This window comes from Mastigoproctus giganteus, chromosome 5 (genome assembly GCF_048544385.1).
Source record: "Mastigoproctus giganteus isolate SK-2022 chromosome 5, ASM4854438v1, whole genome shotgun sequence".
In the NCBI taxonomy this organism is placed as follows: domain Eukaryota; kingdom Metazoa; phylum Arthropoda; class Arachnida; order Uropygi; family Thelyphonidae; genus Mastigoproctus; species Mastigoproctus giganteus.
This window is the reverse complement of record NC_143579.1, coordinates 219,142,382-219,160,346: the sequence shown is the minus strand read 5'-3', so window position 1 is coordinate 219,160,346 and position 17,965 is coordinate 219,142,382. Positions and strand designations below refer to the sequence as shown.

The 17,965-nt window shown below is 35.2% G+C and overlaps 1 protein-coding gene across 2 annotated transcripts in view; it reads right to left on the bottom strand.

Annotated features, from left to right (window-relative positions):
- The window catches only part of LOC150086116 (integrator complex subunit 12-like), a 142,627-nt gene extending 127,985 nt beyond the window's left edge, over window positions 1–14,642 (bottom strand). Inside the window, exon 1 of one of the 2 annotated variants that reach the window (XM_090373722.1) lies at window positions 14,367–14,642. The gene's annotated coding sequence lies outside the window, so the exon portion shown is untranslated. The remainder of the gene's footprint in view (window positions 1–14,366) is intronic. The other variant, XM_090373723.1, reaches the window with a different exon arrangement.
- Between the last annotated feature and the right edge of the window lie 3,323 nt (window positions 14,643–17,965).

The window sequence follows — 17,965 nt, the reverse complement described above, 5'->3', positions numbered from 1 at the left end:
TGACAGATTTTGAAACTTTGTCGAGTTTTTCACTATGTAGAAAATGTTCTAAAATATAATGGCATACAGGAAATAATTAGCATTATATCACCAATCTCCAAAAAACTAGCGCGAATTAAGGATGATTTCTAAAGAACTAGATGTGGAAACTAACAGCTGCCGTAGCAGTGGTCAGGAACACGGGTGCATAAGTACACGTGCCTTGAATGACCGGGGTTCAAGCCCGTGACTACTAAATACTGTGCTGTTTCATGTATTCTCTCTATTTTGTGAACTCCTCTGACCGTTTGGTCGTCCCGGAGTATAAACAGAAAATTTATTATTATTATTATTATTATTATAAAGATCGGTCGGGTGTTCGGGCCACGACGAGTAGCTTGCGGACGGCAGTTGTGGATTGGAGGAATTATCCTGCTTTGTGCAAACATTTTGAATCAGAAATTAAATATTCCAGATTATTAAATCGACTTTTAAATTTGGAATTTCTTAACCATTTAGCACTAATGATCAACATCCTGCAGGAGCTCTCTTGCCTTTCAGAAGCTTTACAGAATCACAATGGTAAAAGCATATAAATTAATTATTCGAACTATCAACACTATTGCTAATTTGAAAAATTCTGAAGGAAATTATGAAGCTAAAATTGAGAGCATGTTGAAGTGGAAAGAATTTGAAGGAATCAAAATCGAAAGTAAAAAAATTACCTCTGACAAGTTATTACATTCATTGTTTTATCCTTAAAGGATAAGTTATTAATGCAGCAGAGTGATTTTAAATTAAATAAAGAAAATAACTATACCATTGAAAGAAATTTTAAACATATGCTACCCGAAATCGTGAATATGAAAGAACTTTCGTCTCGGTGGCAAGACAGTGAAAACCGAATAAGAAATTTAAGTTTTCTGATAAAATATGAAATAAAAATTAATGATATTCGAGATTTTGTCGAAGACAGTTCATCTTTAAAATCGAGTGAAATTCCCTTTTCAATTAAGAAAACCAGAAAATATCTTTGAACCCATTGCGATTAGCAGTGCTGAAGCTGATTTCAGCTTTCAGTGTAATGAATAATATTGACAATTAAACACGTTGCAGATTATGATGACCATGCATCTAAATTATTATTATTATTAGCTACATGGTGTAAGGAAGCCTGAGGCTTATGCTGCACCAGCCAAAAAAAAAAAAAAAAAAAAAAAATTTCCCAAGTTACCCTAAGAGAGAGAGAGGCAAAAGTAGAAGGGAATCACCAAGAAAGAGAAGAATGATAACCAGCTCAGGACCCTGGGTGTGCCAAGCCCATACTCACCAGTTGTGAGCCCCCCATGGGGTTGTATGGAAAACCATTGCTTTAATTTGATCCAGATCATTACGTCAAATCATTCCTCTGTAATCATCGCTCAGCTATTGAGCAAAGCAGATCGACAACAAATATTAATAAAGAAGTAAATTTTATATGGCAATTTTTAGAATAAATTTTTCTTGAATATTTGTAAAATAATTTTTTTTCATATAATCTGTGATTTTTTGTGTACATTTTCTAGAAAGTTTGTTTTTCTTTTTTATGTAATATTTGTTTTTATATTGTGGAATGTTTTGTGATAGTTTTTGTTATTTGTGATATGGAAAATATTTCATGTTATTTTTTATTCGCAATATTAAAATTTTATCACGAAAAAAAAATGTATCCATTGTATGTCCCATTGTTTAAAAACAGATGAATAAAAAAGTTGCGCATGAGCCAAGCACGTGCGGTAGATGGTTTATGCGAAACATCCTTCGCATTTCTTTTAGTTATTTTGATTTGTATATATCGATTAGGAAATAAGATTTTTATTATAAACATTTTATTGATCATTCACAGATTTGTTTTTATAATTTCTAGAAGATAGATACAATGGATTTATGATAACTAAAGTAAGAGATGTATACTTGTGAGTGCAACGTATCTAAATATCTCTGTAAAACAGCACCGATTGCTGTACTGATCTTGTAGTTGAGGCGACATACACAGCTGTTAGGGGAACCTAACAATGGAATGTAACGAAAATGCAAGACAAAAAAAGAAATTGTCGACAAATATTTTTATTGTTGCAATTATACTTACTGCAATAGTAACTTCAGGAAGCATGGTTCTGACGTCATACTATTCAAAAATTCTAAAAAGTTAGAACTCCACACACTGTCGTATCCGGTTATCATCGTAAGGCAAGGCATGACGACCAGGTTTTTTTTTTTTAGATAGACCTAGGAACGTTTTACACATTCAATTATACACATGGTTAAGGGGATAATAAGCCGCATCTGTCCACCCCCCCCCCCCGACTCCAGATATCATAACGGTCACGAAAAACGCGTACGCGCTCTAATCACACTACTAATAGTACGAGCGTAGGAAGCTCCTCTAATGGAAGCCACAGATGACATCACTTCCATGACCGATCAAATTTACTCAGTAGAAAGCTGGAAAACTGTGAGCCCATTGTTAAAATATTCACAGCTCACCACTGGGTGCTCTTACCAAGAAAGGCTTACGTTCTGCAAATTACAGTTCCATGGAGAGTAGACACCTGCGAGGTAATCTGATTGAGGTGTATAAGGCCTTGATTGGGTTGAGCAAGCTGAATGCTGATGGGATTCTTACTCTTGCTCAGATTAAGACCTGGGGGGGGGGCATAGATTCAAATCGAGGAAAGACAGTTGTAGAATGGATGTGCGAAGTTAGCCTTTAGCCAGCAGGTGGTTTGTTGGTGGAGCATTTGCATTACTAGAGGCATATGATGCAAGAAAGCAAGCTTATGCAGCATCAGCAAAAAAAAAAAAAAAAAAACTTCCACTTCACCCCTCCGTTCGTTCGAAATACCTGTCCAGCTGAGACTTAAATTTATTTAGGCTATCAACTTCCACAACAAGGGATGGAAGTCTGTTCCACCAACCAACTACCCACTGGCTAAAGGCAAGTTTCCGCACATCTATCCTACATCTGTCTTTCCTCAATTTCAATTTATGCCTCCTCATGTGATTATTCTGAGCAAGAGGAAGAATCCCATCAGCATTGAGCATGCTCAAACCATTCAAAGCTTCATACACCTCTATCAGATCACCTCGCCGGTGTCTGCACTGGCGAGGTGATCTAGGTGTCTGGAGAATTAGTCTCCAGATACTAATTTGCAAAACTTAAGCCTTTCTTCGTAAGAGCAACCCTTTGTTCCATTCACTAATCTTATTGCCCTTTTCTGTACTCGTTCCAGCACCTCTACATCCTTCTTGAAATGAGGCCTCCAGACCTGTATACATTACTCAAGGTGTGGCCTGACCATTGCCTTATACAAGGGAATAATCACCTCCTTATCCCTGCTAGAAAAATTCCTGTATATCATTGACAACACACCATGAGCTACTCTTGCAGCTCGTCTGCACTGCTCAGAGAACTTCATATCTGCCTGCACAATTACCCCCCCCCAGGTCCTTTTCATTCTCTACCACTGTCAGTGTAGAACCACAGTTGATACATTGCTCTGGGGTCGCTGTTTCCCATATGTAGCACTTTACATTTATCAATGTTAAACTTCATTTGCCACCTCTCAGCCCATCTGCTCAACTTTTACAGATCCTGTTGCAGCAGCATAGCGTCAGTAGTGTCCTTAACAACCCTCCCAACCTATGTATCGTCTGCAAACTTGGACATTAAGCTTGATATACCATCATCAATATTATTTATAAATACAGAAAACAATAATAGACCCAACACTGAACCCTGAGGGACTCCACTAGTAACATTAGCCCACGATGAGCAGTGTCCATTGATTACCACTCTCTGTCTTCTCCCCCTCAACCACCCCTTTATCCATAGCAGCAATTTGCCTCCAATGCCACACTGCTCCAATTTGTGCAGCAGTCTTTCATGTGCAACAGTATCAAAAGCCTTTCTAAGATCCAAGTATATAATATCAAAGTTATTCCCTGCATCCAGTTCTTTTGTGACTGTATCATAGTATCCAATCAAATTGGTCAGGCAAGACTTCCCCTTAACAAAACCGTGCTGTGTCCGAGCTATAACTGAAGTCTTGTCTAGATGATCCTGCAGTGCTTCTTTAACCAGTGCCTCCATTAATTTTCATGGAACAGAAGTTAAACTCACAGGACTGTAATTACTTGTGTCGGCCTTTGATCCTCCTTTGTGAATTTGGGTCACATTTGCACATCTCCAGTCTATGGGTACCTCCCGAGTCCAAGGAAGCTCTCATAATTATGGCTAAGGGTTTGCTTACTTCCTTTGCTGCCTCCTTTAATATAACTGGATAGATCCCATCCACCCCAGGTGCCTTTCTTGTGTTTATCTTCAACAATTTCTCCTCCACTTTACTCTTTGTTATTACAAGATTATCTAGCTTACTGCCAGAATTGAATACACCTCTGGCATTCCCCTCGCTGAATAACTCCTCATGTGTGAATGTCGATGCAGAATACTGATTTAGTTTGTTAGCTACCTGAGCAGGATCATCAACAGTTGAACCATCGATATCAAGTGGACCAATCTGATTCATCCCCTTCCTTCTAGAGTTTACATAAGTAAACAACTCTTTGCTGTTTTTCTTTGCATCCCTTGCCAAAGATTTCTCGTAATCTGCCTTCACCTGCCTAACCTCCTTTGGAACTTGGTTACAGATCAACTTGTATCTATCATAGGCTTCTGTGTCACGTGTTAATTTATACGTATCCCATGCATTTTTCTTCTCTGCCATATGTCTCATTAGTTCATCTCACATCCATTGAGGCCTAAACCTTGAACAATATTTCTTAGTTGGTATGTAAAGCCTAGTAGCTTCCAAGATAAGTTCTTTGATTGCTTCCCATTTTGAATTTGCTGTTGGTAACATCATCAGTTGGTCCTACTGTATAGAATTTAAATACTGTCTCAGACCATCGTAGTTGCCTTTACGAAAGCAATAACCCTTTCCTTTAACCCTGACGGTAGTTATCTCTTTGAGTAAATCCCACTTCAGCACACTGTGATCACTGCAACCTAGTGGTTCCTCTATCTGCAGATTCTTAATGCATGAAGAATCACTACTGATAATCAAATCAAGAGTATTACTCCCTCTAGTTGCCTCCTGGACATGCTGATGTAGAAAACAATCATCCAATAAATCCACAAAAGCCTTGCCAATGCGTGAGTGACCAACCCACAAATTCCAGTCAATATCTGGTAAATTAAAATCCCCCATTATAAGACTCTTTGATTTACTGGCCCACTTGTGGCAGCTGTGCTTTAATCCAACAAAGTGTAAGGTATTACACCTGGGAAACAGTAATCCCAAAATAACTTATTCACTTGGTGGAGTTCAACTAAAGCCAGTACTGGAGGAAAGGGACTTGGGTGTTACGATACGGTCAGACATGAAATTCTCTGAGCATTGTAAACAGGTTGCAAGGAAGGCCCATGGTGTTCTATCAATGATCTATCGAACTTTTGCAAGTAGAGATAGGGACGTGATAATCCCATTATATAAGGCTTATGTTAGACCACACTTGGAATACTGTGTTCAAGTATGGAGACCGCACCTAAAGAAAGACATCGAGCTTCTTGAAAGGGTGCAAAGAAGGGTAACTCGCCTGGTGAGATCGGCAAAAGGGCGTCCTTATGAAGAAAGACTTCGAATATGTGGGTTGCAGAGTTTGGAAACTAGACACCTTAGAGGAGATTTGATTGAGGTGTTTAAGGCTCTGAGAGGCATCGGTAAAATGAATGAGGACAAAATTTTCAAGATTACAAATGATGCTAGAACTAGGGGACATAAATTCAAGTTACGGGGGGAAATGTTTAGATTGGATTGCAGGAAGTTCTATTTTAGCCAGCGAGTTATAAATTACTGGAATAAGTTGCCTTCATGGGTGGTAGAGGCCGACAGTTTGGGGAAATTCAAAGGTCATCTGGATAGTACTTTCGGGTAAGGGAAGCACATAGGATGATAGGTTTAATTTCCTTTTTATTTATTTTTTATTTTATTAATTATTATTATTTAGTTATTTATTTATTTATTTTTTTTTTTGTTTTTATCATTGTTTTGTTCGGATTTATATTTTTATTTTATTTTTTTTTTTTTTTATTTATTTATTTATTTTTTTTTTTGGCTGGTGCAGCATAAGCCATAGGCTTTCTTGCACCATGCGGCCGTTACTAATACTAATACTAATACTTTTTTTTTTTTTTTACCTATTTCCCTGTACAGTTTCTTATTATACTCATCAGTCATTAGGCCTATAGCACACTCCTACTCTCAATTTTGATCTCCCAATGCTTATGTCACACCAAACTGACAAGACACTGCAATGTTGACTGGCTTCACATCCTTGGATTTTATGTGTTTCTTAACTAACAGCATAACCCCATCCTCTCTTCCTATCCTGTCTATTCTTTCTGTAGACGTCCTCAAATTCCAGTTCTGCATTCCTTATATTTGTGTGACACCACATCTCTGATATCTCAACAATAACTGCCACTGATGCTTTGAGCAATACCTCAAATTCATCAAATTTATTTACCGAACTCCTAGCATTGGTGGAACACGCAAGTATACATGCACCTGTTTCTATTCTTAGCTACCCTAACACAATCCATGTGTTTACTTGTACCGCAATGACTACCAGCAGTCTCTGAAATATCCTGCATCTTGTTTTTCAGGCTTCTGCTCATTCCAATAGAAGCAGTGCAAGAATCACTTTCACCTCTGCCAGTGGCTACTATTAATCTATTAGTCCTTGTATCCCCAAAGCTAGCAGTTTTCCAACCCACCTAATACTCCCTCAATAACATTAGCAAATATTCTTGCACCCTTTCTATTTAAGTGTATCCTATCCCCGTAGAAGCAGTCTCTCCTGTTAACAAGTACAGACCAGGCTGAAAAAAATTCTACCCATTGAGCCTTGCACAATCTTTCGAGGGCTGAACAGACTTCCGTCTTTTGTTATGGAAGTTGATAGCTTAAATAAATTTAAGGCTGAGCTGGACAAGCATTTGTAATGAACGGAAGGGTGAAATGGGAGGTTTTTTTTTTTTTTTGGCTGATGCTGCATAAACTTGCTTTCTTTCATCATATGCCTCTGCTAATGCAAATGCTACTTCAATACTATGTACACTTATATCAAGATGATTCCATAAAATACATAACATCTTCTTTATTTATTATTTTGCTTTTCACCTCTTTGCTTCTTTGAGTGGTCTTTATGTCAAACCGGAATATTTTTGAAATAGAAAGATTAGTCTTTATTAAAAATATTGACATTATCAATATGAGTTCAAATACGGCTGTAAACAAATAAATGCTTCCTTAATGCCAATTATTATTATAATGCGATATTCACTCTTAGAGTTATTTCAATGGTGTTAGCTGAATTCAACTGAGTCATTTCCAATTTAACAAACAATTCTATAACTTAATTTTTTATAATAAAAATAGATTTTAAAAAAATCAGTTTTTATATAAAAAAAAACTAACAGATGCCGCAACAGCACAACAGCCCTAGAGTTTAAGTCACAATGGATAAAATATACTGATTTTGTAAAAGGGTGTTAGATGGATGCCCTTTTCAGAAAACTTTTGAATTATCAAAACCTACTGTTTTGATAATTCAAGAACTCAATACTTTTTTTTTCCCTTCTGCAAATATCCCATAATAATTACAGTAGTTCTGCTGACTGGATTTGTAGCTTTATCCAAAGATACAGCAACACTCATTCTCTCTTCATACTTTTTTCACTTATTTTATCATAGCTTCACTTTAGTGAGTTAGCCTTCACTAAACACACAGTGATTTTTTTTTAAAAAAATGTCAGCTAAAACTAATGTTAGATACAATAACACTAATCACAATGAGTTACTTCAATATTTGAAAACGATTTACAAGTATTTGACAATTATGCTCAATTCAATAGCATAATCTAGTAGTAAACTGCATAGATTATGCTATTCAATGGCAACCGTTGATTTATCTATGACTGGTATCGTATTGCATTGCAATACAATACAACACCAGTAAACTCTTTAAAATCCAGCATACTTGGAGATTGAGAGGTGCCAGATTTCAAAATTTTCTGCATATCAGAGATGTAATCTAGTTGCTGAGCAGTTTTAGAGGAGCACATTTCAGTGAATATTAAGGCCTATCAGTTGAACTTATCTGTAAACATTTATGACTATCTTATCTTTTCATCTGTTTTTGTGGGCAGCAGGACCATGGCACTGCTTTCATAATAAAATGGTCTTAGGGGAGTTCCAGGGTGTATTGCCATCATGGTGTAAACGTTTTTTTTGCTGCTCCTTTTTAATAAAAAGAAAAGTTATGCAATTTTTAAAACTTAATTTCATTTACAATTAGCATTTATGTGATCTGAGTTTTAACATAAACATTTGAGTTTTATGTTTTAAATGTGACCCATAAAAATGTTTGTTGAAAATAAACAATCATAAATTAAAATAGTGTTTTTATATTAGTAAATATGAAACAGTTACAATATTATAAAATGTAATATTCATACATAAAAATAAAAAATAATAATAATCGCAGAATTGCCTTTTAGATTTTGCTGCTGTAGTGCAGCATACCACTTGAACCACTGAGTTGGCACGGCCCTGAATGATCTTAATTCTCATAGCAGAACAAATTTGTAACAAGTTGTACTAATATTGAACAGACAGCATTAGCTATATTACATAACTTTCAAAACATTTCATATACCACTTGGCAGATCACATTGAACAACTTCTTTACAACTGTTTTGTCTGGATGTAGTTACTAAAGACCACCTATTTGTACTAAACTGGTCCACTTGATATCAATGGTTGGACTGTTGATGATCCTGCTCAGGTAGCTGACAAACTGAATGAGTATTTTTCATCTACATTCACACAAGGAATTCTGTAGAGAAGTGGAGGCCACAAGTTTATCAAATTCTAAAAGAGAGCTAAATGAATTTTTAATAACTGAGATGAAAGCGGAGGAGGAGGGGGAATTGTTGAAATTACACATAAGAAAAGCATCTGCGGTGGATGGGATCTATCCAGTTATATTAAGGAAGACAGCAAATTCTTTGCCATAATTATGAGAGCATCCTTGGTTTCAAGGGAGTTCTCCAATTCACAAAGGAAGATCAAAGGGTGACATGAGTAATTACAGACATGTTAGTTTAATTTCTATTGCAGGGAAAGTAATACAGTCACTGGTTAAAGAAGCAATACAGGATTGTCTAGACAAGACCGCAGTTATAGTTCAGACACAGCATGGGTTTTTCAGACATAGCATGTAGAAATCTTGCCCGACCAATTTGATTGCATACTACAATGTGGTCACAAAGGAACTGGATGCAAAAAATAATTTGGATATCGTATACTTGGATTCCAGTAAAACTTTTGATATTGCTGCACATAAAAGGCAGCTGTACAAATTGCAGCAGTATGACATTAAGGGCAGGTTGTTGCTATGGGTAAAAGGATGGTTGAGCAAGAGAAGACACAGCGTGGAAATTAATGGACACTGCTCATTGTAGACTGATGTTATTAGTGGAGTCTCCCAGGGTTCGGTGTTGGAACCATTGTTGTTTTCTGTATTTATCAATGATAAATACAGAAAACAACTTAATATCCAAGCCTGTATAACAGGCTTAATATCCAAGTTTGCAGAAGATACAAAGGTTGGCAGGATTATTAATGACAGTAACGACAAATGAAAGTAATGACAGTTAATGGCAGTAACAACAGTAGGCTGCTGCAACAGGATCTGGAAAAGTTGGGCAGAGGTGGCAACTGAAGTTTAACATTGACAAACACAAAGTACTGCATATGGGTACTAGTAAACTCAGAATGAGAGTGCTTTGAGTCGACCGGGGTTCAAGCCCATAAATGCTAAATACGATTAATGTTTGTATTGATAACTTATTGTAAACTCCACTGACCTGGTGGTCATGCCAGAGTATAAACAAGAACATACCATCTGTTGTGCGATACTACACTCAGGATAGTGGAGAATGTAAAAGACCTGGGGATAATTCTGCAGTCGGATATGAAGTTTTCAGAGCAGTGCAGAGAGGCTGCCAGAGCAGCTCATGGGGTCTTCTCAATGATATACAGGAACTTTGCTTGCAGAGATAAGAGGTGCTTACCCTTTGTATAAAGCAGTGGTCAGGCCACCCCTTGAGTACTGAATACAGGTCTAGAGGCCTCATTTTAGGAAGGATGTAGCGATACTGGAACAAGTACAGAGAAGAGCAACGAGATTGGTGAGGGGAACCAAGAGTGCTCTTACCAAGAAATGCTTAAGTTCTGCAAATTACAGCATCTGGAGACTAGCCCCCTGCAAGGTGATCTGATTGAGGTGTATAAGGCTTTGAATGGTTTAAGCAAGCTCAACGCTGACAGGATTCTTTCTCTTGTTCAGATTACGAACTCGAGGAGGCAAATTTAAATTGAGGAAAGACAGTTGCATAATAGATGTGTGGAAATTTGTCTTTAGCTAGCAAGTGGTTGATTCTGGAATAAGCTTCCATCTGTCATTGCGGAAGTTGATAGTGTAACAGATTCAAAGAACTAGTTTTTGTTAGTTGTTGGTACATCGGCTTCTGTGGCCATAATGCACCTCCCAAAGTTTTTGCATTTTACTCTGATCCAAGCCCAAGACCTTTGGGTTGGCAGGCAGGCACTTTACCCACCTGGCTAGCCCGGTCGGCTCAAAGAACTAGACACAGTTTTAGAGCAAATGGATAGGTAAAATAGAAATTTTTTTTTTTTTTTTTGGGTTGATGCTGCATAAGCTTGCTTTCTTGCATCATATGTCACTACTAATGCAAGACTAGTTAGTCCTGAAACAGGCTATCATAGTAGTTCCATCTTGGCCAATTAACAAATGGCTAAATCCTTTGGAGAGACCCTCTGTTTGAAAGTGGTGCAATACCAAGGCAAGTTATCATGAAGGCAAGTTTGTTCTGCTGTGAAAATTAAGACTGTTGCATTATCTATACAGTTTAAACCTTGTCTACTTGCAAAAACTGATTAAAGGATAGTCCTGCACTAGAAATGCCACTCTTTTCTGCATATGAAAAGATTGTTACAGTATATCAACAATTGTTGATATACTGTAAAATGGATTTTAAAGAATTTTAAAGATTTTAAAGAATGCTGGATTTTAAAGAATTCTGACTGTAAAGTGCAGAATTTTGCAGAAGTTACTGTATTATATGTAGAATGATGGGTGTCTTTCTTTTAAATTATAAAAATCATCAATAAGCTTAAATACAAACAGTAATTAAGTCTGAATCATTTTGGATTTTATCATTAAAATGTTGAGAACACTGATAAGAAACAAAGGTTCATCTTGACTCTTTTTTTTTTTTATGGAGAGTTCCTGAATTTTTAATAAAGAAACTAGAGGAAAAATCTCTCCTGGAGGTTATGCCTAGATGAAATGAGTGTATATAGTGTAAAAGGGGAGAATGAAAATCCACCCCCACTACAAACAAACAAACACACTTGTCAGCACATCAGCCTATACATTAAGGTTATCAGGACAGTCACTGGAAGACCAATTGTCTTTGTCCCCAGAATACCTGCTTTTCAGAATCTTAATCCCTTTCAGAAAGGGCTTCTGAAAGGGATTAAGATTGCCTTCAAGGGATAAAGATAGCCTATAATATATATATATATATATTATTATTCTTTTGTATTATCATTCTATTCTGTCTTAATCTGTCTTTTGTGCATCGTTAATGCCATTGTTATTGCCATGTTGGCCAATTGAACATTATACGTGCCAGTGTATATAACGTTTACAATAGTTCGATTTTCTTAAATACTGGTGTTTTTTACATATAGGTATTGGCATTAATACAATACTGGTCTTTAAGCTAGCCTTGTCTCGGTTATCTTAAATTCACATGGCCTATACATTTAGGATTTAGAAACGTATTGCGTATTGCTAAAGAAATTTTCATGATAATTACTGATGAAAATTTTTTATGTATCTGTAGCAATAGGTAATTATCAATACTATTTTATAACTATATAATAATATTTATACATTTTTGCTTTACATCACGTGGCCATTTAATGTACACATTCTATCACAGTTGCTGAAGAGATTGTAAAAAATTAACTAATTCATAATTAATACTAGTTTAGCTAACAATAATTAAGAAAATTAATATAAACATAAGTCCTTAGTATCCAGAATTAAATAAAATAGCAAAGCTGTGATAGATACAAACAGAAACGAGTAAGTATAAAAGCATTACATCGAATGGGCTGTTAATCCACTCAAAGCCCCTGATGAAGTAGGGGATTGACGGCCACGTGATGTAAAGCAAAAATGTATAAATATTATTATATAGTTATAAAATAGTATTGATAATTACCTATTGCTACAGATACATAAAAAATTTTCATCAGTAATTATCATGAAAATTTCTTTAGCAATACGCAATACGTTTCTAAATCCTAAATGTATAGGCCATGTGAATTTAAGATAACCGAGACAAGGCTAGCTTAAAGACCAGTATTGTATTAACGCCAATACCTATATGTAAAAAACACCAGTATTTAAGAAAATCAAACTATTGTAAACGTATATATATATATATATATATATATCTGTAAAATTATTTTCATATTGTTTTAATAATGTTGCATGCCATTAATTCTAAGTATTATGATATGTAGAATGATGGGTGCATATCTTTAAAATTATGAAAATCATGTCTATACTCTTTCTAGGTCCACATTAAATGACACACTCACTCAGGATGGAGCAATGGTGCCCATGGGACTGGCTGCATTGTTGATTTTGTGAGCACCTTGCTTTTGTTATAAATATTATAAACATTTAAGAAATTTTGTGGGCCCTTCTGTATTGCATCCAGCACACCACCTACTTGTGTGGCTTTGGTTATACTCTCCACTACTATGGTTACATTAGTGTGAATTAAAACCGTTGAAACACAAAAGCCCAGTACGCAATGCATAGGGGTGGCAATGTCTGGGGGGTGCCAAAATTTAAAATTTTTATTATAATAATATTTAATGAAATTATCTCAGAGGCACCAAATACATTTTTGCCCAGGGGTGCACAAACCCTAGCACTGCACCTGGTGTGAATATAGGTTGCTTAACCAGGATATGGCAAATGTGTCGCACCAAATAGTTTAAGGAAAACACTTAGAATAACTGCATTTATGATTCATTTCAACTCTAAAGTGAGTGCATCAAAAGAGTCACAGCAATAGGTGCACTGGTATACAGAATTCACCAATCAGGCTTTTCAGAGTAAATGGCTAAAAACATTTGAAAACGGGAAATTTAAAAAAATTTATTCTAAATTCTGACACTAAAGTTGATAATAAGATCAAAAAATATGATTTTCTGATCGATACATCTGCAATTAAAATGAAATTAATGATACAGTTGGAGGAATACTTTTTTTTTTTTTTGAAAATTCACACAAGTTTTTGGTGTTGGCTGCCTTGAGCACGCACCTGCACACAGAATTGCCTGTACATGCATGCTCAACAGTTAAAAATGACTACCACTATTATTATCTAAATTAATTATTATAAAAGCTGTAGCTTTTTATTTCATATAAAAGCTGTAGACTTCTAAATAATAATTAATTATTTTATAACTTAATTACTGCAAATAAAATAAATATTTTATATTTGTAATTAAAAACTATTTTATTTGTTTATTCATTAAATTCATAATTTCATCTATGTAGATTATTATTATTTCTTTCCGTGAAAATACAGAACGGTACTCATTTTCCAAATTTTTTATTTTGAAGCCATTTTTCTCCCCAAATTTGAATGGAGAAAACGGCAACCTTACCGTATAAAATGTCTCATATAACAAATGATATTTTCATGTGCTGTGCTAATACAGTTTATATTTTTACTAAAATTATTATTATATAACACGTTAATATTTCAATAAAATTGTCTAAAATTTTATATAACTATGAAATACAAAAATAAATAAATATAATTTAAATAAACTTATAACAAAGACCATATTCCCCTTCATCTGTGTAATTTACATACAAAAACCGCATTGGGGCAAAAATAAAATATAGGATTTTTCGTTGTTTTGTAATAAAAAAATATTTCAATTTTAAAATCATGCCGTAAACGCGCACAACTACGGCCAATGATTTATTCTTATTATTTTTTTTTATTATTATTATTTATATTGGATAAATGATTCGCACTTCCTGCGAAAATGAAAGTGGTAGGGACAAAACTTTTCAAAAAAACGTGAAAGTAGTACCTTGCGCATATCACAATATACTTCAAAAAATGTTTACTATAAATGTATCCACATAGTTACCGATAGAAAAAGAAATGCTAAATGCCGCCCAATGTTCTTTTTAAAATATTTTCCTGTCGCTAATCGCTAACGGATGGTTAGTTTAAATACTTCACTAACTTTTAGGACCAATTTTCGCGGTTATTTACGGCTTGTTTTCAACCAGAAGAGAGAACCTCATCTCTTCACTGTTTACTTGACCTAGCGTCAAACGCCAAATTCTAATTCTCAGATTGCCATGAATTGAAGATCAGATGGATGTGAACGCAGACTACTTCACTCTTTTTCCGACAGGGCACTTAACACATCATCTCAACAAAAACGGAAGTCTTCAATGCACTACACCTCCTGCAATTCCTTATGTCACATGACAAACAATCAAAATATCTTCTAAATACTGTATAAAATGAAATTATTTACTTTAAAAAAATAATTAAAAAAAACGTAGATGTAGTTCTTGTATTATATCCCAATAAATGGCATCTAAGACTAATAAACAACTTTACTATAAATGCATCCATATAGAAAAAAAAAAAAAACAATAAAAAAAATGCAGCTATGTACTGTAGTCGAAAAAAAAAAAAAAAAGGGTATGATTTATTGTAACATAGATCAGTTCTATAAAATATTTTCATTAGATTTTTCCAGTCTGTATAATAGAATTTATTGATTATATATATATTTATTTTTTTTTATTTTTATTTTTTTAACAGTGGACGTAGTTGTGTGCTGTATCCTGCAAATTGCATCTAATATTTTAATTTTAAAAAAAATAATTACTATTAGCATTAGCAATGGCATATGATGCAAGAAAGCAAGCTTATACAGCATTAGCCAAAAAAAAAAAAAAAAAAACCACATCCAATAAACGTATCCATATGGCCGCCGATTAATAACAATACAAACATATAAATATAATTCTTGACTAAATGTCAAAGACTATGAAAAGGCTGTTTAAGCATGGATAATGCATCTCCATCATTTCTACTGACCAGATAGTATGCATGCATCATTTTATTATATCTCATATTGTGAATACCTTCACAACTAGTTGCCTAGGTATTGCACTACTTCAAATAAGTAACTCTTCTCTGGTAGAGAAGACTACTGTTACTTATTCCCAGATGGGCACTACCATTACCACCCAGATGACACCGTTTGAAATATGGTATGGGATAGAAATCTCTGTTATCCTCATACTGTTCCTATTAGACTTAGGAAAGTAAAAAAAAAACATGTAGGAAGGTGATGGTAGGAGAGGAAGAGGCAGAAATGCCGTAGAAGGAAGAAAGGGTCAGTTACTCCTTCAACTCACACTACTCAAAAGCTCATAAATTCCTCGAATAGGCAACGCTTCCCAAGAAGAGAAGATTGTTGTTACCTATTCTCGGAAACTCCGTGGCCATCAGTCCCCCCCCCCTCAATACGGCACCGTTTCGAAGCTTATTGGCTCCTCATCAGTGGGTGGGCAGGTACCCTGTTGCAATAGTGACGACCCAGTTATGAAGTATGACTCCACAATATGAGAGATGCTTGATGGTGTGCATGGTTTAATCTAAATATAATTCTTGACTAAATGTCAAAGAGTATGAAAAGACTGTTTAAGCATGGGTAATGCATCTCAATCATTTCTACTACCCAGGTAGTATGCATGCATCATTTTATTATATCTCATATTGTGAATACCTTCACAACTAGTTGCCTAGGTATTGCACTACTTCGAATAAGTAACGCTTCTCTGGTAGAGAAGACTACTGTTACTTATTCCCAGATGGGCACTACCATCACCACCCAGATGACACCGTTTGAAATATGGTTTGGGATAAAAATCTCTGTTATCCTCATACTATTCCTATTAGACTTAGGAAAGCAACAAAAACATGTAGGAAGGTGATAGTAGGAGAGGAAGAGGAAGAAAGGGACAGTTGCTCCTTCAACTCACACTACTCAAAAGCTCATAAATTCCTCGAATAAGCAACGTTTCCCCTGAAGGGAACATTGTTGTTACCTATTCTCGGAAACTCCGTGGCCATCAGTCCCCCCCCCAATACGACACCGTTTCGGAACTTATTGGCTCCTCATCAGTGGGTAGTTTTCACTATTGCAACCCTGTTGCAATAGTGACAACCCAGTTATGAGGTGTAACTCCACAATATGAGAGATGCTTGATGGTGTGCATTGTTTAATCTAAATATAATTCTTGACTAAATTTCAAAGAGTATGAAAAGACTGTTTAAGCATGGGTAATGCACCTCAATCATGGGTAATGCATATCAATTTATACTACCCAGGTAGTATGCGTGAATCATTTTATAATATCTCATATTGTGAATACCTTCACAAGAAGTTGCTTACTGCACTACTTCGAATAAGTAACGCTTCTCCGGAAGCATATAGTCGTCAATAAAATATGAATCATATACAGGGGCGCGTTATCCTTAAGGCAAAAAAGACATCTGCCTAGGGACCAGATCAGAGGGGGGCCCCCAAAATCATTGTTTCGAAAACTCATTGCTGTTTTTTACTAATATTTTTAAGTGATTTTTATCGGAGACTGAACTTTCTACCTGCCAAGTTCAATGAACTTGATGATTAATTTGAAAATTACGTTTTTTTTTTCAAAAATGGTTTTACCGATTTTGGTGAAATTTTATATTTAGTTCTTATGTAATATAATTTGTTTGTTTTGTTGTCACAATAAAGTAAAATAGAAAATGTTCTTTATTAGTTTTTTCTTTATATGGGGCCCCCAAATTCAATTTTGCCTTGGGTCAGTGGCCCGTTATAAAGGTATAACGGGCGACTGACTGTATAGTCTCCTATGAAAGTGCATGGTTGATTGTAACACATCAGTTGTCATGACCAAATTTTTTTCATTAGATTTTGTAAATAATGGATGAAATTATATTATTTTATTAATAAATATTTAGGATTTACAGAAACTGAATATACAGAATTTGTTTTTGGAATTTACAAAAAATAAATAAATAATAATAATAAATCACGTAGTTTATTGTAACCAGTGCTGTACCTGGGTACGGCCGGACCGAATATGTAGGAACCTGAATTCCGATGATATTTTAATTTTCTTAATTATAAAAAAAATGGTTGGTTCTTTATAAAACTTATATTATACAAAAAAAAATCAATATTGCCTTATTTATATTACAGTAAATTTATTTATTTTATAATCAGATGTTAAAAGATATTAATTTTTGCCTAGTTTTGTTATTTAAACCTAGTTTTAATGCCACAAAAACCCACAATAATGCAGTCACGTTTAAAACTGTTCACTTCATTCTGAACCCTATGTCATATAATAATAATAATAATAATAATATCGCCTAAAATGAGATGGAAGATACATGCGAACTAACGCAGTATTTTACAAGTTGCAACTTGTACTGGATAGAGCACAATACTGTCTGTTAGCAAGTGGAACATATTTCGGTGCCTTGGCAACCGGACAACACCATTTTGCAGAAGCATAAGGTAAAGACGCACCTGACCGACAGTACATATGACTTGTAAAAGTAAAATAAAGTGCAGCCCAACCCAACATTACAACCCACTGCAGGATGGAAGCCTCCTCAACATTTCATGCTGAGGGAAATGGACCA